Raw genomic sequence first — 16,281 nt, 5'->3', positions numbered from 1 at the left:
TTCAACATGTTTATTTTATGCCAGTGATTGTGTAAGGAACCCCCAGGACATCAGGAACATGCAGCACAAAGCTTTCTTTGAGTAGCTTATTTTCTTTGGCTGGGGAAACATGCTTACGGACAGGATATACTGGAGAATCAGCAGGATGAGCAGAATGTATAGTTTATACTTCCAGTTGGCATACAGCCTTTTCTGGGATCCTAGCATAATCCATCTTAATCTGGGTAAAGACTTGGAATTCAGAAGTCATGGTCTCTGGATACAGGACCTAAGGGGTAGGCTTCCAGAGAAGGGCAATTGCTGTGGGCTTCTTGGCTGAGGGGGACTTGAGCGTATTTGTGAGTCTGAGTGGGAAGTGCATGAATAGAGAGATACCAGGGAAGTCATCCTAAATCAGGGGGCCAGGATAAGTCACAAAAGGGAGGGGGGGTTGGCATATATCTGGCAAAGTGAGCGACATACCTGAGAGGGAAGAAGAGTACCAACTGGGCAATAAAAGTGGAGGTAAAGATGGGGCCAGATTTTAGAATGAACTGATTTTGCTGAGCAGGGCTACGTACCTGTTCCTATGAGCTATGATACTCAGACACTTTTTACCCTATAGAGAAACATAATACAGATGATATTGTGAGACATTCCCTTGAGTTATTTGGATATTTTTACAATTCTCTATATTTTCTAATTATAATTCCCCCCTCCACTCAGTTGAAACAATGTATTGAAATTCAAATGAGAGGTCTCAAAAATAACAGAATGGCTCCATAGGTATATGAAAAGGCAAGTTCTTCAATATCCACTTATGATAAAAACTCGCAACAAAGTGAGTACAGTGGGAACATACCACAACATAATAAAGGCTGTATATAGCGATCCCACAGCTAACATAATATTCAACAGTGAAAAGCTGCAAGCTTTTCCTCTCAGGAACAAGACACGAATGCTCACTCTTGCCGCTTTTATTCAACGTAATATTGGAAGTCCTAGCCAGAGCAATTAGTCAAGAAAAAGAAAGAAAAGGCATCAAAATTAGGAAGAAGTAAAAAGGTCACTATTAACAGATGACACAATGTTACAAATACAATACCCTAAAGACTCCATCAAAAAATCATTAAAACTAATACATGAATTCAGTAAAGGTGCAGAATACAAAATCAATATGCAAAAATTGGATGCATTTCTATACACTAATAATAAACCATCAGGAAGAGAAGAAAATCCAATCTACAGTTGCATCAAAAAGAATAAGATACCTAGGAATAAATTTAACGAAGGAGATAAAAGACCCATACATTGAAAACTACAAGCCATTAATGAAAGAAATTAAAGAATACATAAGTAAGTGGAAAGATATTCTGTGTTCCTAGATTGGGAGAATTAACATTGTTAAAATGTCCATACTACCCAAGGCAATCTACTGATTCAATGCAATCCTTATCAAAATCCCAATGGCATTTTTCACAGAAATAGAACAAACAATCCTAAAATTCGTATGGAACCACAAAAGACCCCAAATAGCCAAAGCAATCTTGAGAAAGAAGAACAAAGCTGAAGGTATTAAGCCCCCTGATTTCAAACTATATTACAAAGCTATAGTAATAAAAACAGTACAGCACCAACATAAAAACAGACACATAGGTCAATAGAACAGACAGCCCAGAAACAAACCCACACATATGTGGGTCAGTTAACTTATGACAAAGGAGCCAAGGATATAAATAGGGAAAGTACAGCCTTATCAATAAATGGTATTGGGAAAACTGGACAGTCACATGCAAAAGAATGAAACTGGACCACTATCTTACACCATACACAAAAATTCAATCAAAGTGGTTTAAAGACATGAACAGAAGACCTGAAATCATAAAATTCCTAGAAGAAAGCATAGGCAGTAATCTCCTTGAGATAGGTCTTAGTGGTGATTTTTCTTTTTTTGAAGCTGGCTTCAAAAGCAAAAGCAAAAATTAACAAGTAGGACTATATCAAATTAAAAAGCTTCTGCACAACAAAGAAAACTATCAATAAAATAAGAAGACAATCTACTGAATGGGAAAAAAATATCACAAAGCCTATGTCATTGATATATTGAAAACATACAAAGAACACATACAGCTCAATAGCAAAAATACCAATCTGATTAAAAAAGATCAAGCAGACTTTTTTTCCAAAGAAGACATACAGATTGGCCAACAGACACATGAAAAGATGCTGAACATCACTAATCATTAAGAAATTGCAAATCAAAACCACAATTAAGTATCACCTCACATCTATTAGAATAGCTATTATTAAAAAAAAAAAACCACAGCAAATAACTACAAATAACTAGTGTTGAGGAGGATGTAGTGAAAAGGGAACTCTCATACACTGTTGATGAGAATGTAAATTGGTGCCGTCACCGTGGAAAACAGTACATAAGTTCCTAAAAAATTAAAAATAAAACTATCATATGATCCATCAATTCCACTGTAGGGATTTATTCAAACAAAACAGTAATTTGATAACATATATACACCATCATGTTCATTGCAGCATTATTTACAATAGTGAAGATATGGAAACAACCTAAGTGTCCATTGATGGATGAATAGATAAAGAAAATGTGCAATCTATCTATCCACACAATGAAATATTATGCAGTCATAAACAAAGAATGAAATCTTGCCATTTCTGAAAACACGGATGGGCCTTGGGGCATTATGCTGAGTGAAATAAGTCAGACAGAGAAAGACAAATACTGTATTATCTCACTTACATGTGGAATCTAAATAAACAAACAAACAAAAAACCCCATAAAAAAACAAAGAAACAAGCTCACAGACACAAAGAACAACACAAAGGTTGTCAGAGGTGGGGGTGCAAAATGGGTAAAGGGGGTCAAAAGGTATAAACTTTCAGTTAGAAAATAAGTAAGTCATGGGGATGTAATGTAGAGCATGGTAACTATAGTTAATAATAGTAATATATTAATATAATTAAGATAATAATAAGTAATACTATATTGCATATTTAAAAGTTGCTAAGAGAATAGCTCTCAAATCATCACAAGAAAAAAAATTGTAACTCTGTAAGGTGATGGATGTTAACTAGACTTGTAGTGATCATTTTGTAATATATACAAATATTGAATCATTATGTTGTACACCTGAAACTAATATGTTATCTGTCAATTATCCCTCAATAGAATAATAAATATACAAAAACAGAGGAATTAAAGACATTTTTGAATACCTACTATGTGCCCCATATAAATACTTGACTTTCATTGTTTTTTCTAATGTTGCAGAGAGTTTTACTAAAATATAATTCACATTCACTTCTGTAAAGTGCCACTGAGTGATTTTTAGTGTATTCACAGGGCTGTGCAATTCTTATCACTATCTCATTTTAGAACATTTTCATTACCTTAAAAATAAACCTTATACTCACCAGCAGTCACTTTCCACTTCCCTCAACATCTCAGGCACTGACAGCCACTAATTTACTTTTTGTCCTCAAGATTTGCCAATTCTGGATATATCATCTCAAAGAAACCACGCAAAATGTGACCTATTACTGACTGACTTCATAAACATGGTGCTTTCAAGGTTTATTATCCATTTGTAACATGGACATACACATTATTTTTTAAACTCTCCTACCATCTTATAAACTAGGCATAGCCATCTGTTTTACTGCCAAGCAAATTGAAAGCATAAAAGCTTTGCCCAAGGACTCACAAAGTCAGGAGAGAAATATTCACACCTGGGCCTCAACTCGTGGTTCAGCCATTTCTACCAGGCCACCTCGATTCTCAAATGCCTGAGAGTTCACCATTATTGTTAAATTGAAAAATACAACATCCTGTAACATACCAGAACTAACACAACGATCTTTTTTCTTTCTGGCTCCACACTCACTCAAGATGCACGTGCATCCACGGGCAGGGAAACTGGTCTCCCTTTTCCTGCCGCTGCCATGACAACCCCGCTACTTTTGAAACTGTGAGCACAACTCAAACCCAAGAGAAGACTATGGTGTGTGCTCTTTCCGACGAGAGTATTCTGCACTCACACCAGCATGTTGATTAGAATGAAGCTCCAGTAAGCGAACAACAAACTACGAACAGAACCAGCCTTTCGTTCATCTGTCACTCAGCGGGCAGCTGAAGTGGGAAGTCCTCGGGCACTATGAGCCTAAGCCATAAACACAAGCAGGACCCCCCATCCCACTTCGGTTCTCTCCCCGCTAAACGTGAGTCACCGAATCCCGTAGCCAGCGGCCGCATCCTTCATTCTTGTAGCCCACTTACCTTCTTGCCTCCCGCGTATCCTCCAGAAGCACCGAAGCCCTGTGTGAGTTTCCAGCATAATATCCACGTCCTCAGGATCCAGGCCAACGTCATCCACAAGAGCTCGGCCTGCCGGGCCCAGAGCCCCAGCGCTGTGAGCGCCATCTGGATACAAGCGCGCCTCGCGCTGCTTCTTAAGGATAACTGCTTCACGAAGGGGAACAGCGGATCCCTCCATGCTGGCAAAACGGGGTGAAAAACACATCCACTAAGACTTCTTAACTCTCAAAATTAGGAACTGCTTACTTATTATTATTACGAATTTGAAAAGTTTATTGCTTTTTAAGTGGTTTGATGACTCTGCCTGTGGTTTTAAATGAGCTAAGGGAGCTGATGCCAGGGCTCGACAGACGTCAAGGGGAAAGGAGACTGGGTCTTTCAAAACAAGCACCAGAACACAAGTGATCCTAATTCACCACGGAAGGCTAAAGGCCACAGCAGATTCTCCCAAAGCTTGTAATCAGAGGCAACAGCGGACCCTGCGTTATGCTGCATACGTAATTAAAATTACACAAAAGAATAAAAAAATTAAGAGGTGAGAAAATAAGCGTATGGGCTGCAAATAGGTAACTAAAATAAAATATTTCTTAAAATTAAAAAAAGTTCACAAATTTTAGTATGCTTTTATTCCTCCAATGATTTAATTCAATAAACGTTGATGAAGTACATTGATGCTGTGGGCTGGAGGGTAAACTAAGCCAGGTGGAAACAATGACCTGGAGAAGCTTACGTTCTTTAGTGGGAGGTGGGGGGAACGATACCCACTAATCAACCTGTAGCTATTACAGAACATCAGAAGGACTGTAATGATGAAAGTCTCAGGTGTATGGGAGCCATGTGAGGGCCACCTCAGCTGGACTTGAGCAAAACTGACAAAGCTACCAAAGGAAGTGGCACTTAGGTTGTGAACGGGAGAAGGCAGCGACAGGCGCCAAGGGAAGAGGTGGGGCAGGAGTGCTTTAAGCAGAGTGGAACTGCGCACACGAAGTTCTAGAAGCGAGGGAGAGCCACGCCTGGGGTGCGCCCCGTGCTCTAGGGGCTGCTGTCAGAAGCAACAGGGAGTCAGCATGGAAGGAAGACCCTGAAAACAGTAATACTGTTTACTTATTGAATACATGACTGAATACACATTTGAGGCTGTGTGTCTTCATTAAGTGATGCTATTACTTGAATAAAAAGCAGTATTGGGACCTTGAAGCCAAAGAGCAAATTTACCACCTTTTAAAATAAGCTAACTAGTTCTGAGAGGAAGGTAACAGCGGGTGATCCTTGTTCAATAAACAATTTGGTTTGGACCGGAAGGCTAAACCCTCCCGCGGGAGATGACTGCTCCCAGGTGGCCCGTCAGCGGGTTAACGTACTAACACAAGCACTGCTCCCGACAACGCTGAGAGAGGCTTTCAGAGAACAGGTTTGTCTTTGGGGTATAATTATTTGGCTCACTTAATAGAAGTCTCTAGCAGGTCAACCTTTGAAATAGGGCTCTCTCCTCTTTTTAGCAGAGCTTGAACAAAAGGAAACTTAAAATCAATTAGAGGGAAAGAGGAAACCTATTTCTGTCCTTCTGGAGACAAAAGATGTAATACAATGGGTTAAAATTCAAGGGGAATAAAACCTCTTGGGGTTGGGGTGTGGTGGGGGGTGGATACTGGGGCCGGAAGCAGAGCCTTTGCTGCAAACGCAGTCTCGTGCTGCCATCTTGTGGCGGGAAGGCGCACGCCGGCTCAGCACCAGCTGGTAATTAATTGCCTGCTGTTTCGGCTTGTGCTCCTTATGGCCTCAGCAAGATGCATTCAGCAAATGGGAGGCAGAGAATCCAACGGGATTTAACACTTCATGGCCTGCCAGGAACTAATTTCTCTAGTGACAATATTCCCTTCTTCATCCTCTTTCTTCTCGGAAAAGCACAATTTCATCCTTTCAGCTGCCTGATTGGAAGCCAGCCCAGTCTTGATGAAGCCACAATTTGACCTTTTAAAGCACGCTGGAGGGTGGTAGTTCGGACCATTAACCTCACTCTTCCCCCTTGGAAAGGCCCGAGTGTTTTCCCCGTAGTGACTGCCTGAGGGTACTTTTTACAGCCCGAATGCAAGAAGGCGGAAATTCTCTATCAGTAAAGTCATAAAAGAGTATTTCTGTCTCCCTACCGAGCTCACCTTTTATTGCCCCCATCTTGTATTTGAAAGATTTTCGCCTAACAAATTAGCTTTATTTAATCGAACAATTCACATACTGCCTGTTTGGTATTACTCAAAGAGGCCCTTGTTGCCAAGTCAGGTTTTTAGTTACCTGGAAATGACACACACAGCCAGCCTAGGTTAATATCCATTTCAGGGCAAAGTGAAGAGGTCTGATGTTTGGGCAGCTCGTGCAGTCTTACTGTGGATACACAGGCAGTATCCGTGAAGCTGTGGAAATCCTGAGAACAGGCCACCCACTCCCACGGCCGTCTTTGGAGAACTGGGTTGGAGTGCCTGACCGAGGTGCCTGACTCTGGGCAGTGCCAGGCTAGGAGCACAACACTGCTGTCAGCGGCAGTTCTTTGAAAACATGGCCAATGCCGAGCTCTGAAACGAATCAACATCCACGAGACAAGCCATCTGTTTGTTTGTTTGTTTAACATCTGGACACTAATGTGAACCTAAGCTTGCAGATCCTCTTCAGACCAGCCAGTTGCCCCAAGATCTGACACCGTCTCTTTGTGCCTCTGGGTCTTCACCCTTCTTCAAGGAGACTCTGAGCAGAAATTTCCCCCCGTTTTTCCTTTTTCCCCTCTAAGCTGACAGAGGAAAATAATCCATAGAATTAAAGCTGGCTTGCTCTGAGCTGTCAACATCCCTGTGACAGATGATGGCATATGAAAAAGTCTGAGGAATGAGCAGGAGAAAAGAAACACACTTCATGAGCCATGGGCAGCACAGAGGGAGAGAGTCCCTCTCTGAGGCTGGGCATGTTGGGAGAGACATAAAAGAAAGAGCAATTTCAGATCCGTTCCTGGCAGTTTCCTCTGGGCTCTGGGGCTGATGCTGGAACTAGCTGGGCTGGGCTGCTCAGAATTCGAGAGGGCAGCCCCTTCCATGAGCAATTTGATGAGCATTCCACTGACTCCCTAAATGTCTCCCTCACCATCACAGTCACTCCCATGTGCACCTGTCTTTGTCTCCCATGCCCTGATACTGCAAAAATATTACTTGGGAAGGATCCAAGTTAAGCCCTCAAAACAAATACAGTAGAGAGGATGCACCTGGAACTCAGTAGGTGGTCAAGATTTATTTAACTTGATACGTAGATTAACGAATGGATGCATGAGTGAGTGACGAGACAAATAACCGGATGAGGAAAGAAGACAAGGGAACTAACATTTATTGAGCACCTAATCAGACCGTGTTTGTTCCACCCAAGTTATCTCAGCAGAAAGGGGGCTATTCTAAGGATTCCCGTAGACTGGAAATGGAATCCGGACAGAAAGCTCAGGAAGTGAGAGACCGTTGTATCCTTTTCTCATTCTCTTTTCCTGCATGTCTGCTTTGTTCTCCTCTTTCCACAGATGCCTTTCGTTAGACTCTAAATTTTCTGCTTGCTCGTAAATTATGTCTACCCATGATGTGGGCAGGTCATTCCACCAGTGCAGCCATCTTGCTCTCTTTTATCTCCTTCACTGTTAACTGTTTCAGCATCCCCTCTTTCTAAATCTAAAATCCAGGGAGATGAATTTGATCAGCGCAACTTGCTAATTTGTTTGCTGGTGAGCCAGACCAGCTGGCTGCCGTTGCTGACGAGCCTCTGTGTTGGCTGATTCGGGGTCAGGTGGCTACCCAGGCCAGTCATTGTGGCTGAGTGGAGGGTGGGGTCCCGGAGCACCAATGTGGACATTACCGAGCAGGGCCTCTTGGGACTCAATTTCCCTCTGGGGGGATGTGGGAGGATGGGTACTATAAGCATGTCTGGCAAACTCCCGGATGCCAAGTTCCGGTGAACACACTCTCCCAAGTGTTACCCTGTTTAATCTTCACAATGACCTTACGAGTGTAGCAGTTTTCTCTGCTTTATACATGAGGAAATCAAGCTCAGCTAAGTGCAGTGACCAGCTTGAGACCAGAAGGCTATTAAAGGACATGTCCTGGATTTGATCCAAAGCTCAAGCTCTGTTCCTGAATTCCTCCCTCAACTAGAGGGAATGGGATGTAAATAATATTCATAAAAATGCTTTTGGGGCCACTTCGTGGTCCAGTTGGTTCAGAAGCTGAGAGCCCTTCTGAGGAGTGTGAGTTGGCACAGTTTCAGGGCGCCTGACGTCAATTCCCAAGTCCCACACGTAGGATGACCTTGGAACATCCTACATGTAGTCTCTCACTACCTTTACAGCTACGAAGTCAAAAGGATCAGGAGCTGAGAATGGATCTGCTGATTACTGACCTTTAGGGCACATCTGACCTTGGGAGATCACTCCCCTCATATTACATATGTCAGTGTGACTGACCAGGATGGAAAGAATTGATTGAATGTGTTCAGATTTGATGTCAGAAGGCCAGTAAGTGGATGGTTATTGGAACAAGGATCAGATGGTTGGGTCGGGGGGTAGGGAGGGGGTGGCGGGAGAGAAACAAAGACTAGAAAAGTATCAAGATATTTTCTTTTTCTCATGCTCTCCTAAATCCCTAAAGTTTTGTTTCAAGTGCTTTAATTGCCCCAATTGTTCAAAAATGAATCTTCATGTACCTACTGTGGTAACACTTTATGCTTCCCAGCCTTCTGTTGAATTGCCTCATTTATCACTAGATCCTGCTGATTGGAATTATTTTCAATGTCTTTAAAACAGTCCGACCTTATTCTTCCTAACTTTCTTTTTCTGTCTGGTTTAGTAGAATGGCTCAATACATTGTAGATACTTGGACAAAAATGCTGACCGTTCTGTCCCTACTGCCTGGCGAAGTGCCTGGCATCAGTGTTCAACAAATATTTGTTGAATGAGTGAATGCACTATATCGTCACCTAAAAACACAATGTTCATTGCTAAAAATAAGACTGTGTTATTCTAAGGTCATTACCCTTGCAACATTCCCTACTGGATTAAAAAAACAATCTCGGTTCCATGTCTTTTACGGGGTGACCATGAGCGTAGCAAAACAAGAAATAAATCTTGATCACAATGGGCTGTCATTAAATTTCCACTGATGTTGACCTTACTGAAAAGTTTAAAAGGGGGCTTTTAGAAACATATGTCTTGATTTAAAAGACTGGAGATTTTTACCTATTAGTATCGATTAGATAGCTTCACAGAATTTTAGGGTGGGTTAAATAAGATGAAGGCGAGGGCTTTGTCAACTAGAAGTCACTAAGCAAATGCAAGGTATTAACGGTATCAGTGATAACAACAATTCCAGCTAGGGAGTTTTTGGTGTGGATAGGGTTTCTCTGCACTCAAATGAAAATGCATAAAGCTGTATTCCTATTCTGTCCACATTACATCTCCTTTTAACAGTGTCTTAGGCCTGTTAGTGGTCACTGCATAATGCTGTCCACATGTCAGACACTTGTAACTTATGAAATCCTTCTCCAAACCCTGCAAGGTAGCTATGTATCTAGTGATGGAAACAAATGAAGAGATTATTTAACTTTCCTGAGGTTGCAAATAGCATGTTCTGTTGGCTCTCAGAAGCTACATTACCATCTGGGTGATAATAATATCTCAATAAACTCTGCAGTTAAGCCTTTACAAGACCCCCTTTCTATCCAAGGAGGTCCCAGCTACAATCATTGCTATTTGGAGGGGCTGTAAAGGTCCATTTATCATTTTAGAGCCCTCAGGAATACATCAGTCATCTAGAAACTTTGAAAGTGTTTTTACAAATGGCCACCTCTTTACCCACGTTTTAAGGTGTGTTCCCAAGTGGGCACTGTGCCCTTCTCCTTCTGGAAACACGGAGTAAATCCTTTGAATCACTTCATGAAATGATAGGTCTCTTTATCAGAATAAGCAAGAGCCCCCCGTCCCCCTAGAAAATGGCTTCCTGACATATAGCCGCTCATGAGAATGGCCCACGGTGATTGAGGAGAGCGAGTCCAGGTCGCTCGCAGAGGTGGCGCTCTGTGGCAGGCCCCGTAGGCTCCCTTCCCTGCTCTGTAAAGCAGTCTTCATGATGAATTGGGATGCTTCCTATGGGATCTGTTTTAAAGTGTTTGAAGTGACCCTGGTTTGTGTCTTTTTTTTTCCCCCCTTTGGCACTGTATTTTTTTAGATCAGTGTTTCTGTACTGAAAAAGATAGAAAATGTCAGGACCTTGCACAAATTGTACTGACTTGACCCTTGGAAGGCAACAGCATGCTTTCTTCCACATCATTACTTTTTATTACACTCCCTGCCACATCTCTGCAAAGGAGGAAGCACGGTGCACGGCTTGTCCCCTGGCTGAGTGAGTCGGTGGCCTGACCCTGCTTTCTCACGTCTGGGCGGGTTCATCACCTGCTCCAGCTCTGAAGCAGGTTCAGCGATGGATGTGTACTGAATGGAGCGGCAGCCTCGGTGGTGGCTGGCAGCTGTCTCAGAGCCAGGCTGCAATTCATCATGCAGATGAAGGAGGGAGAGAGCCTGGAGGAATGGGAACCCATTTTGGGAGTCTCCTTCTCCACTACTGATTTCTCACCAGACAAGTGGACAAAGAGCCAAACAGAGCGATTGGGATCTCACCTGTCATTCCACCCGCTCCTCCTTAAAAGGCTGATGAAGTCCCAGGTCTGTGGGGTAAGGGGGAGGAAAGGGGGTTCAGTGGTCTGACCTGAAAGACACAGACACTAGTCAGCTCCTGCAGACAGGTCGTGGCATGACCTTGGGTGAATCACCTGCACTCATTTGCTCAGTTTTCTCCAGTGGGAAATGGAACTAAAATTACTGCTGAATTAGGTCCTGATACCCACTGATCACGGTGGATGAATGATTCAGGGAAAAGGCGTGGTATTCTTGCTAAAGTTGATCTCAGTGTGGTCAGAGTCCAATCTAAAAAGGTAATTTAAAGGTAGAGACAAGAAAGAGGGAGAGTGGTCTCGATTTTAAGGATGACACAAGAGTCTAGAGGGAGGGACAGATTATGAGGTTACTTGGTTACTGTGGGTTTACGATTTTGTTACTACTGTAATGACTCGGTGGAACAACAGTTCTCAGTGGGTCTGGTACCACCCCCTCAAGAGTGTTTTTGAAATTTATGGGACTGTGTTGGTTATTATAATCATTAGGGGAGCTCTTAGTGAACTGGGGCAGAAATACTAGAAATTTCGTCATGTGTGTTATTATAGTCCTGCCCCAAACTATCCCAAACCCATCTAACTTTTGACTGTCCACCTAGACATTTATTAGATAAAGAAAGCCTATTTATCATTATCTAAGCCTAGCAACAAGCCTATTTTTTGTCAGCATGATACATTTTTCTGCATACTTTTAATACACACCAAGTTTTCTAAGAATTCAGCATGCATTATAATTCAACTGTGTAAGTTGAGAGAACATCATATTTCGTTTTATTCAGAACATTAGCAAGATTTGTTTATTTCAGAAAAGTACATCACCAATGGCAACACCACTTGTGATGTGTGAGTCGCCGATACTACAGACTTGTGGGTCAGCTGGATTGCAGCAGCATGATTCTATATAAAGGTACAAGCTTCTGCTTATTTCATTTACTATCCAGTGTTATCACCTCCCAGCTGTTACTTTATGAAGTGCAGATGATTTTATTAAAAATTACTTTCCTTTTTATTTCTTCTTGATATTCTAGTTAAGCCATTTTATGGATTTTAAAAAGCATTATATCTGTAGATAGGTTATGAAATGTAGATTTCATTTCAGGATAATTAAAGGTGTGTTAAAGTCTTTTTTTAGTGGTCAATTGTAGTGGTTCTTCCTCACTTACTAAGATTTTTGCCTCTTAGGGGTTTGATATTCTTTTTTTATTATCTGACGTCCATCCATACCAGTCCTCAGAGAATCATATCTGTGTATATTTAAACCCCAATTATAGACTAGATTCAAGTTTTCTCTGTGTCTTAGGTAAATAGAGGATGCAGACAGAAAACAGAGTATGTTGCCCAGATTCACATTCTAGAATGTCTAAGCCTAATTAAAGCCCACTGAACAGATGTAGATATCAAGGCTCTAAGAGGTTCCTGACTTTCCCAAGGTCTCGATGCAAATCAGTAGTAGAAGTGGGATTGAACTCCATTCCATCCGGAGCCAAAGCCTGCTACATTCTTCTACCATGACTCATGCCCTCCCATGTGGAGGCAATGAACTCATTGTTATCACACAGCAGTGACTTAACAGCAAGAATGACTAAAAGAATTACTCACACTTGCGTGCATGGACTTTTAGTGTTTTAAAATGTACTTGAAAAAAATTAGCATATTTGATCCTTTCTGTAAATTTGAGAAGGCTGAACAAGTATTGGTACCCGTGTTAGAGAGAGGAAGGAGGTCTTTTAGAGTCACACGAATGAGCACTCAATGGTGCATCCACAACTGCAACATCAATCTCTGAATTAACTCTAACCTTATGCTCTTTCTACCATATTGCACTGAAGATTCATTAAAAAAAAAAACAGCAGGTAGCATTTGACAGATGCTTAATGTATACAGACGTGCTGCTAAATCCTTTGCACATACAATCATATTTAACCTTCAAACAACCCTATGCGGTTGGAACCTCATTGTGTTGGTGAAGTAACTGATGAGAGCAAATGATGTGAATTTCTTAATAGAATTCAATTCGCCATCATCAATGTACAAACAGACAGGGCGACGCCAAGATCCCTGCCTTGTTGTACTGGACAACACTCCACAAGTTTCTAGGTGTTACTGGTAGGAAATGTCCCAGCGCCCGTTCATCATGGTGAGACTAGAATAATAGAGGGGAAGGATTCAAATTGTCAGAGCTACAGAACAATGTTAGATTTCAGGTATGCCAGGAAAATGGTAAAGGACTGCAGAAAAGAAGAAAATAGAATTTTATCCAGAGCTGGCCAGTCATGAGAGTCTATTTTCAATAGTTTGACAAAAAGTGTTCACTACCAAATCTCATGTGGATTCTGAAGAGCGTTTTATTCAGAGCCCTGAGACGCATACCACATTTTTTTACTTAACTCGGATTCTCTCAAAATGTTTTGATGAGGGAGAGAAAAGAGCTTCTGGTGTGAAAAGAGCAGACCTTGATCTCCAGCTCAAGGTCCTTGAAATTCAGTCTCCAGGAGACTGTGCCAGCTCTTTAACCTCACTGGACCTTAATTTGGCCATCTGTGAAATGGGGTGGATAAAATTGAACTACAGAAGCACTTTGGCAGTAATGAGCTTCAATCAGTGCTTGGAATGCCCTGTTACCAGCCCCTCTCCAGAAAGCAGAGCTTAGACAGCTAACATGGGGGCTCAGAGCTGATAATTTTCAGATAGCGCTGGATGGTGATCATTTTTTCCTACTCGGTCTTCTCTCTAATTGCACAAAGATGACAGAGAATAGACAAGCTGTGGCGAGCCCAAAGGTTCTGCAATGTGGATAGAAATCTCCTTGGTTATATGCGTGTGGAGTGCTCAGCGTCAAATTCTAATGCCCTGACTCTTAAATTACAGCTACTGAAGCAAATCCCAAATTGGCTCCCCCAAAGACAGCAGCAATTGCCGGGCTGCACAGCATGACTTCTAATGCCAGCAGCAGGCATCACAAGGCTGGCGGGGTCCCCTCTGCTGCTCTTTTCAGGAAGGACGTCATTTTGATTTAGGTTCCACATGTCACTTAAAATCTGCATTTCTTGTTTGCTAATTCTCCAATTAGTAAGTATTTCTTTTCTATATTCTGTGCATTCTTACCCTAATGTGATCACCGTGGTAGTGTCAGGTCAACAGAACTTGTTGGAGATATTTGAGCATCCCACATGAAATGCTGAAATAATGGAAAAAATTTAAATGACACTAATATGAGTGAATGTAGAGAGGATGTATGAATACATGTCCCTCAGTAAGGACATATAGTAGGGCTGTGGTACCAAGGTACTAGGAAGGAGGGTAAAGGAATTCTGCATATATTTGTGGGTATTAAAATGTAGCTCAGTTACCCTGTGATCGAATCCATATAGATATACTTTCTAATGCCCTCTCAAGTTGACTTCCTAGCTGCAGCTTACATTTTCCTTCAGACAGGTGCAATATCAGATTTTCCTTTATCCTGTAAGCATCACTGGAAACTTATCAAACAGACTAGGGAATATAAGCACAATGCAACTGAAAGCTTGTTTTTATTCTTACTTAATGAATATTTATAGTACTAGCATCTACCCGAAAAGGAAAAAAAAAAAACTGGTGCCTGTCCTTAGGGCCTAATATAATCTAAGTTATAGATAAGAAAGTTCAAATGTAAATTACCTACAAGGAGAAGGTGGCTAAATTTTTAAGTGAGGAGGGAAATGCATGCAATGGACGGAGGGGAAATCCATCCAGCTCCTTCTGCAACTGAGGGTGAGGGGTGGGTCTGGAGGAGAACAGGCTTTGGAACCAAATCTGATTGGAGGGAGACCATGGAGACCAAATCTGATTGGTCACAGAAACCTTCATCTGCCTCCTTTAGATTTGGATCTAAAGCCTGTCATTCCAGACTAAAGACTAAAGGTCAACATGTGGAAAAACAATCTCTTGTCAGGTCTAAGCCAGGAGATTCTAGCAACTGCCTCAGTTTTCCCAGTGTGTTAGGGCAGTCAGGTCCAGAGAGATACAGATTACAGCAAGCAAGAGGTTAATCAGAGGACTCCTTACGGACACCCCAGAGAAGGCTCACACCATTTCCAATCCTCCCCACCCCTAGACATCCTCACTCCCAGACGCCCACATCCACTTATACAGGCTCTAAACATGTCCAAGCATTTTTCCTTATTAAAATAGCATTATCAGACTCTATGGAGTAACAGTGCATTGTCCTGTTATAGGCCACTGGATATCATTAAGATCTTTATTGGCTAAAACTCATTTCCTGACCTTTAAGAGTTTATACCCCTGCTACTTGGCATAAACCTGCCATGAATAGGTGGGTGGAATACTTAAAACACAAAACACTGACAGCACGGTCTAGCGACGCTCCCTGTTTATGGAAAACACCAAAAGTGGAAGGGATGGATAACAAAATGAGTCAGTGCAGCAGCTCCACCATTCCTAGCTTGAGTCAAGAAAAAGACTCTAAAATGAGACAGAAATAAATGGAGATGGATTTGGAGACCTGGATAATCTAGACACTCTTCTCGGCGGTCTGACTACGTATGACTTTTACAATAATTGCAAGCTGGTAGAGGGTAGTAATCTGGGGACCAAACAACACGTGTTTCAAGAAATGAATCCTTTGGATTCACATAGCTGGGCAGCATATCCACACCTGTGCAGCCAGCCCATGCCTCCTCCATACAACTGAGCAGTGTCTTGAGATAGCCCTGCTTCTGTTAAGCCCTCCAGTAGAGTATCAGTGCATCCTCCGTGTTACCAGCTATGTTATCACATGACAGTGTCGCGTCTGAGCGTGAACAAGAAAACTAACACTGTCGAGGGGGACCCTTCAGGTGCAGGGTGTTTCTGGAATCCTACTTCTCCCAGTCTCCTGCCCGGCCACCATCACTGTCATCCAACATGATGCTAACCAGTCACTTCTGCTCCTGCCCCCATCCCTGCTCACTTCGCATCATCGTTGTGGTAGTTACAAGGGGAAGGGCTTCTGGCCAAAGGGCTCAGTGCTGTTTGTGCCTTTACCACTGCTAGTCCCTTTGGATCTGTGAGATTACCCTCCCTATGGAGCACCGTCTTGGTGAGGAAACTGGGTAGGTCCCAGAAACAGCTCAAGAACAATTTTCCTTTTGTTTTTTTTCCTAAAACTGGGCATAGCAGGCCAAGGGCTGCAGGTCAAGAATGATGTCTGCTTGAGAAGACAGTTTGGAGAAGCT

The 16,281-nt window shown here is 42.1% G+C and overlaps 1 long non-coding RNA gene across 2 annotated transcripts in view; it reads left to right on the top strand.

Moving 5' to 3' along the window:
• Positions 1-10,713: 10,713 nt before the first annotated feature.
• The window catches only part of LOC116148920 (uncharacterized), a 36,628-nt gene continuing 31,060 nt past the window's right edge, over positions 10,714-16,281 (top strand). For both annotated transcript variants that reach the window (XR_010376965.1, XR_010376964.1), the window contains exons 1-2: positions 10,714-11,060; positions 11,875-11,975. This is a non-coding gene — a long non-coding RNA (uncharacterized LOC116148920). The remainder of the gene's footprint in view (positions 11,061-11,874; positions 11,976-16,281) is intronic.

This window comes from Camelus dromedarius, chromosome 20 (genome assembly GCF_036321535.1).
Source record: "Camelus dromedarius isolate mCamDro1 chromosome 20, mCamDro1.pat, whole genome shotgun sequence".
Classification (NCBI taxonomy): domain Eukaryota; kingdom Metazoa; phylum Chordata; class Mammalia; order Artiodactyla; family Camelidae; genus Camelus; species Camelus dromedarius.
The sequence above is the reverse complement of the archived record's forward strand: the minus strand, read 5'-3'. Positions and strand labels throughout refer to the sequence as shown.